This window comes from Lactuca virosa, chromosome 9, assembly GCF_052849685.1.
Source record: "Lactuca virosa cultivar CGN04683 chromosome 9, Lactuca_virosa_CGN04683_v6, whole genome shotgun sequence".
Lineage (NCBI taxonomy): Eukaryota > Viridiplantae > Streptophyta > Magnoliopsida > Asterales > Asteraceae > Lactuca > Lactuca virosa.
The window spans coordinates 79,155,642-79,163,825 of NC_136434.1; positions in this window are offsets into that span (position 1 = coordinate 79,155,642).

Genomic DNA, 8,184 nt, shown 5'->3' on the forward strand with positions numbered 1-8,184 from the left:
GATGTTCCTAGTCCAGATTTATCCAAATCCGGTCAGATCTAGAACATTCATCTTCAGATCTAGAACATTTGCTTTCAGATCTGCTTCCATCCCCCTCACCACAACCTCTTGCCATCGACGTCGATCTCGCAACCACCGATATCTAACCTTCAGATCTGGAGCCGCTACCTTCAGATCTAAAACATCCGCATTCAGATCTGCCCTCATCATCGGCGTCATCCTTCTATAACTTCAAATCTATGAGTTGTGCTTCATTTCCGACCTCTGATCTCTCCACAACACCAGAAAACGTCGTGTCTCCTCCATCAACCTTTCTGATCTAAAGTCAAAGATGTCGGAAAAGTCACCAACCGTTGCCATCAACCTTTTAGATCTGAAGCAAAAATGTACTGATTTCTCAAATTTGGTTAGATCTAGTCAAATCTGATGTGTTTGGTGTAATTTTAGGCATAGATCTTGTATGTATGAAGCATTTCATGGTGGCCACCAGTGGTTCAATCACTTTTTCATCTATCTTCCACTATCACCACCTCCTCGCCTCATATTGCCGATAAACTCATTAACTGCCATTAACATTTTAGATCTGAAGTCAAAGGCATAACGATTTCTCATATCTGGTTAGATCTGCTATGATCTTGAATATCCGAAGACTTTAAGAAACATGAAAATCTCAAATCTGTACATCACATCAGATCTGAAAACAATATGCACACAAGGTATTTGATGAAATGCTTTAACGAGATCTGTAAGTTTTTAAGTTATGAATAAGTGTTTAAAATTTTGTATTAAGCTGTTAATTACTGTTTGAAGTGTGTATTATACTATAAATTTTGATTTTTCAAGTCATTAAGTTGTCAAATTTAATGTTTGCAATATTTAATTAAGCTTTGAATTAGTATCTAAAATGTTTTATTAAACTATGAAGTTTTATTTTATTTTATCCAAATTAGAATTTTATACATGTAAATGATATGTGAATGTAGTGTATTAAACTAAGGATTTTGTATATTAACTTGTGAATTTTATTAACAACTTAATATAATAAATTCACATTTTAATAAACATAAATGTCTTAAGATATAAACGTATAAAAATCAAAGTTTTAAGTTGAAAATATTGCTGTGAACACATAATTTTTGTGTATTAAACTGTAAAAATTATTATATTAAACTGCTAATTTTGTGTATTAAACTGTAAATTGAATGTATTAAACTGTGAGTGTTTTATCTAAAGTTATAAATTTAAATTTTATGTTAAAAATATATAACATTTCTGTGTATTAAATTATGAATTTGGTATATTAAGTTAATTTTGTGTATTAAACTATAATTTATTGTATTAAGTTGTGAATCCACTATATTAAGTATAATTTTGTGTTAAAACACTAATGATTTATGTATGAATTTTTGTATTAATTTTCTTATGAATATATTTATTTTTGTGATGTTTACGTATGTAAGAATGTATTAAATTTTAGATAATTGTTTTGCATTAAACTCAAAGTGAGTGAATTAATATGTTTATTAAGCTGTGAATGTAGTGTTTAAGATTAATATAATAAATTCACATTTTACTACACATAAATGTCTCCAGATATGAACGTATAAATATAAGTTTTAAGTTGAGAATATGACTGTGAATATATAATTTTTGTGTATTAAACTGTGAATTTGTTGTATTAAACTGTCACTTTTGTGTATTAAACTATGAATTAACTGTATTAAACTATAAATGTTTTATATGAAGTTATAAATATAAGTTTTAAGTTAAGAATATATAACATTTATGTGTATTAAATTATAAATTTGTTATATTAAGTTGTGGATTTTATGTATTAAACGATAATTTACTGTATTAAGTTGTGAATTTTTTATTTAATTTTGTGTTAAAATATTATGTATAATTTTTTATATTAATTTTCTTGTGAATATATTTATTTTTGTGTTGTATAAGTATGTAAGAATGTATTAGTTTTTACATAATTGTTTTGCATTAAATTTAAAGACCAAAGTGAGTGAATTAATATATTTATTAAATTGTGAATAAAGTGTTTAAGCTGTAAATGCATGAGTTTATATACATATATAATTTTGAATGAATGGTGGCTGCGAAGGTGGCATAGATGGTTGATGATAGCGTGTAGTGGTGGTGATAGTGTTTTGGTTTAACTTCTCTAAATATATACATTAGTGTAAAATAGATTGTATTAAGTTGTGAATTTTATATATTAAATTGTAAATGGACTGTTTAAGTTGTATTTTATATAAATTGTGTATTTAAATATTAATGAATGTATAAATGAAAATATTAAACTATAAAAGTTAAGACTTTACCATTTTCTTAATTACAAAAAAAAAACAAATATCATGATTTTTAACATATTTAATAAGTATTCATAATATATATTTAGTTAAGAAATAGGGTTCTTAGTGTTCTTAATCTTTTGTGATTCTCGTTTGAACCATTCCTTATATATATATATATATATATATATATATATATATATATATATATATATATAATATATATATATATATATATATATATATATATATATGGTGAGGCTCAATAGGGAACCATTATTAACAAGGAACCAAGAAACCATCGTGAGCGTGTAAATTTAAAGCGATGAACAACCAAGGGAATGAATGTACACTTATATATTGAACGCACATACACCTAATTATACAATATAACCCACCTCTTACGAAAAAACTCCTATTTTTTTCAAATGTTTTTTAAACCGCGTTTTTTATCAGAAAAAAGAAACTGAATATACCGTTGTTCACGATTTTTTGTCCTCTTTCCATAGAGATAAATGTTAATATATAAAAAATAAACTTTTTTTTTTCGAAAAAAACGCACTTCGTTTTTTGTTTTTCCAATATTTAAGTTTATTTTTATCCAAAAAAACTAATTATACCAAAATTTTCAATTTTTTGTCCTCTATCAATTAACATCAACATCGATTAAAAAAACACAGATTAGTTCAGATTCACAGTGTGAATCTGAACTGTAAATATTTCAATTTTAGTATTACAATTATAATCTGACTTACTATTACTTACATTGTGAATATGCTCAGATTCACAATATGAATGTGGGCAGATTCACAATGTGAATTTGAACAGATTCATAATGTGAATTTATACTGAAATTTCGTTTTTTTACATCAATATGAATCTATATTTAAAGAGTACCAAAAAATATGAACTTTGATATATTTATTAAATTTTTTCGATAAAAAATAGGCCTTAAATTTTCAAAAAACAAAGAAATGAAGTGAGTTTTTTTGAAAAAAAAATCATTTTTTGTATATCAATATGAATCTCCATGGAAAGATGACGAAAAATCATGAACAATAGTATATTCAGTTTTTTTTTCGATAAAAAATATGTCCTAAAAAAATTTATACGAGAAAAAAAGGAAATGAGTTTTGTTATAATCTGATGCATGTGCATCCATTTTAATAATCTACAACTCTTACTTTTGCCATTGATCGCTTTAAATTCTAATGTTTTAGATTGGTTTGTTGGTTTCTTGATTAATAATGGTTCTCTATTGAACTTTTTCACACACACACACACACACACACATATATATATATATATATATATATATATATATATATATATATATGTTAGGCGTGTCAAACCCAACAAATAATAGGGGTACTACAGACTCCAAAATACACCGCTTTAATGCACTGAAAAGTAGTACAAGGCAAGTAGGGTTGAACCACAGAGACACGGGATACAAGTCTATACTTATTTGTGCAAGGTACTTTGGTTACAAAGGGGGGTATTGTTTGCAAAAGTAAAATAATTAAATAACAATCTACTTTAAAAGCATGCACAAAATGAAATAAAATTGTAAACAATTTGATTGAATGGTTCTAGTTCTAGTTCTCAATGTGGTTGTTCAACTTGATTATGACTTGATGTAATTCATTATTGCTATTCTAGGTTGGTACCGAAAGATATTAATACGCTCTAATACCTCTCGCTTTCCAAATTGTCTAACCAAAACACGTTCTTTGGCTAGACCTAGCTTTACTAATTCAACCTAAACACACTCTTAGATTGTATTGAAAAACCGCATTAAGTTTTGTACAAGCTTCCAAACAATGTTCATTTCTTCTCATACGCTCGGAAGTGTGAAAACATGTGGTATATGTTTTACAATAAGAAAAATTATTGTTTGTTACCAATTATTAACTTAATAGAATGATTAGGTGCCCTAAAATTTAATTTACTACACAAAAATTCAATTCGTGAAAGTGGCCAATCAAACACAAATCAAATTCAAGGATTCTAGTTTAAACAAAAACATAATCACTAGAATAGAATCACAAATCAAACATCAAATCATATGCTTCAAGTCAAGCAATCAATATGTTTTGAATAAGAACTAGAAATTAGGATTTCTTAACCACACATGGTTAAGAACAAATCAAAAAAGAATAAAGATGGAATTGAAATGTTTAATGGTTACTAAAATGAAATCAAAAGTATTTGCAATGATTTGGTCTTCTCAAAATCTCCAAGAATTCTCCCAAAATCGCCCAAAGTTGCTCCAGAAACCGTCCTCTATGAAATGGCGACGTCCCCCTTGTTTTAATAAAGCTCACGTGCTTGCCATAAAACCATGCGTTTTTAGCATGGTCATGCCTTTTGCCCATGTGTTTTTGGCATGGCCATTTGTCTTGACCATGTGTTTTTGGCATGGCCCATGCTTTTTGCTAAAAGTCCAATAAGTCTTCATTGTTGGCTCCATTTTCAGTCTAGCTTCACCACGAGTCATGTTGCTCAAATATAAGATGAGAAAGTACAAAAACGTCTTGTGTTGGTGTGACATGAACCGTGTTTCATGCTTAGTCCTTTGCTATGATGATAATGCAACAATGACTCGGGTTATGTCTTCATGTTTCCTTCCATGACATGACCGGTCCATCTTCTTTTCATGCTCCAAAGCTCCATGCTCCATGCTCCATGCTTCCAAGCTCCAAGCTCCAAGTTCCACGCTCCATAATGTCTGCAAAATAAATCAAAAATAGTGAAGTACCAGACATTCTTAATGAAATATGCAGTTGCCCAAATAATTAACTAAATGCAAGAATTATGAAGTAGAATGCTATGAAAGGACGGAATTAAACATGCCAATAGGTGCATAAAATGCACCTATCATACCTCCCCAAGCTTAGACCTTTCTTGTCCTCAAGAAAGAACAATATTAAGAATCACCCTAGAGAAGACGATAAGTGACTAAAAAGAAACTAAGATGAAAAGAACGGAAGGAATGAAAGAGGACCTAAAGGGAATTAAGAGTTAATGCATGTAATAAAAGAAAAACTAATGAAAATAACATAGGTACAAAAGATTAACAAAGCTTCAAATATATATATATATATATATATATATATATATATATATATATATATATATATATTTCAAACATCAAGGCATTAAACAAAACAAAACGAAGAGATTCAATCCAATTAACCTCATTGTGTCATACAGTCGAAGGTGTACCTATCGTGCTTTGAGATAACTTGGCATTAACCCCACAAAGATATATAACAATTAAAGCAAGATTTTTAGCCACTCCCAAACACAACTCAACAAAATCAGAAGTACAACACTTGTTCACTTTTATAGGTATTGGGTTAGCACATGGAACAAATTATGGTCTTACTCTCGTGAAAACATGTGATGAAAAATATGCTCAATTTTTTTCATTTTACAAAGCATGACAATGGCCGACTCCAGCTATTTGTTGACTAACAACAACCTTTTTCTAAAAAATATTTTCTAAAAATTCCCTAATATTTACCCAGATTGGTTAAATGTTTCAAACCACTTACACCAGTCAAAGTAGTTCACAGTCAGTCCTGATGTCATAAGTTCAAGTTCAAGTCCAAGGGGATCTTTTGACAGCCAAACTTATTCCTAGTTGTAATTATCCATGCAACTTTTTTTTGACTCTTTTTTTTCTTTTTCCGACTCTTTTTTTTCCGACTCTTTTTGCTTAACTCTTTTATATTTTGTCCCTGCACAACTCCTTTGAAGTTCTGTTCGCAAGGGCGTACTTTCAAAGTATCCGAAGATGCACTCATGCTTAAATGTCGGCTTGACGCGACATACCAAGATGGTGTTCACACGGAGGGCGCTACTATGGCATAAACAGAGGAGCACATTTGTGAGGGAAGAGTACACATCTACATGTTTAAGTTATTTGCTTGGCCTAATTCTTTATATTTTTGTCCTTGAATCTTTCTATTGTTGGGACATCTCACGGTCTATTACCGTGACAGACTTCTAAGACATTTTTCGGGGGACTGATGTAAACACGCAAAGAACCGTAAGTATAGTCGGAAACAGTGTCCCCAAGTACGGTATTTAGAAGGGAATAGGTAGAAAAGACTTTTTAGAGCGCTGGAAGATTTGAGTCACTGAAATTTTATAAAATTATTTTATGCTTCTTTTGAATTTAGAGTTTGGATATGATTGAGCACTTACTACTCATAAGACCGGTCATGTGTTCCAAGGGCTAACCTATACCTGTCGTTATGCTTCGGTGTTGATAACCTTATCAAATTTTGTTTTGTACGAGTAGCTTCAGGAGACGTGTTCGTGTGTGATTAGATTGCTTCATGATTTTTGATGAAAAACGAACAAGTTCTAATCTAAAGCCACGACTAATTTACCACTTCAACTTATTTAGGAAGATTAGGTTCTTTTAGATTGAATTTTATTTTATTTTTTATAATGCAAAAAGATAAAAATGCTAAAAACAGAAAAAAAAAAAATGAATTTTTTTGTATGCTTTGAAATGAATGCATGAAAAAAAATGAAAATAAGAAAAGTAAAATCTTTTTGGATTTTTTTTTGTTTTTTTTTTATGAAATGCATGTAGAAACTAGAACCTAATGTACAAAGACCCCTCCTCATGCTTAAGATTAAGCATCGTCCTAGATGCTCGGAGAGGGTAGGGCAACCTACTGACCGCGGAGGGCCCAACACTGCATGAACTGCATAACTTCTTATACCGTTTGTGTCTATTGCTGAATGGAGGCATTGGTAGCTCGATCAAGGTGATTAAAACGCCTCATGTATGTGTCATGGTACTGAGTCGCCCTTCGGGTGTAGAAATAACGTGCGGTCTCTACCAGGGCAACAAAAGTGGAACCCCTGCAGTGGGAGCAGTGGAGTGAGTGGGAGGAATAGGGATGTCGTCTTCGTGGTCGACGACCAGCCGCTCAGGAGCTCTCGGGATGGGTGCGGGAGCAAACAAAATGGAATCTTCAGAAGTATTCTTTGGTAGGCACCATCGAGTCTGAGTGATGTCCTGCTGGAGCTGGAAGTAACTGAAGTCCCCAGCAGAACTCAAAAATGTGGCTCACCCTGCACAAACCATGTGATACTGATGTCACTTTCTCCGCGGAAGAAAGATAAGGCTACAAGGACATTGGATGTGATGATATTGGAGCCTTGCGTGATTTTCTCGAGATTCGGGCGCTTGCTCTCAAAAAGCTCGGCACAAGTAAGGCGGGTGGCAAGATAAGTGATAATCCCGCCACAATGGATAGGGTCGGAATCGCTAGTGGAGACCTTAAGAAGTTTGTAAGCAAGGAAGGCGCCAAAATGTGGTCTCTTCAAGCCGGTGACCATGAACCAAAGAATTTCTAGCTCCATCTTACCGGCTCTGCTAACGTCTTCTTGGGGCAAGACAGTGTTAGCAATAATTCGGAGAGCCAACCTTAAGACCGGATGGATAACTTGGGATGCTTTGGCGGATCGAGCCTCATACACATCAAGTCCTGTGATTTCCTTCCAAAAGGCTTTGGTCTGGGTTTTGAAAGGCGTATTTTTCTCTCGCATGTAGCCTAATTTGGGACTGTAAGTATTGAATGTAGAAATCCCAACAAACCCACTAAGATCGTCTAGACTCGGTAAAAATTGCAAATGCATGAGACAGAATGAGAGACATTTGGCATTGTCATTGAATTATAAAGATTGTAAGAATTCAATGGTTGTGTTTTTATACGATTCCATTGGTGCCAAAGTGAGAAGTTTCTCCCAACCGATGTTGCTAAACAACCTAAGGATGCCATCATAAACTTCTAGTTCTTGGAGAGTAGGAATATCTGCAATCCGTTGCTGAGAATATTTGTGGTCCTTTAGG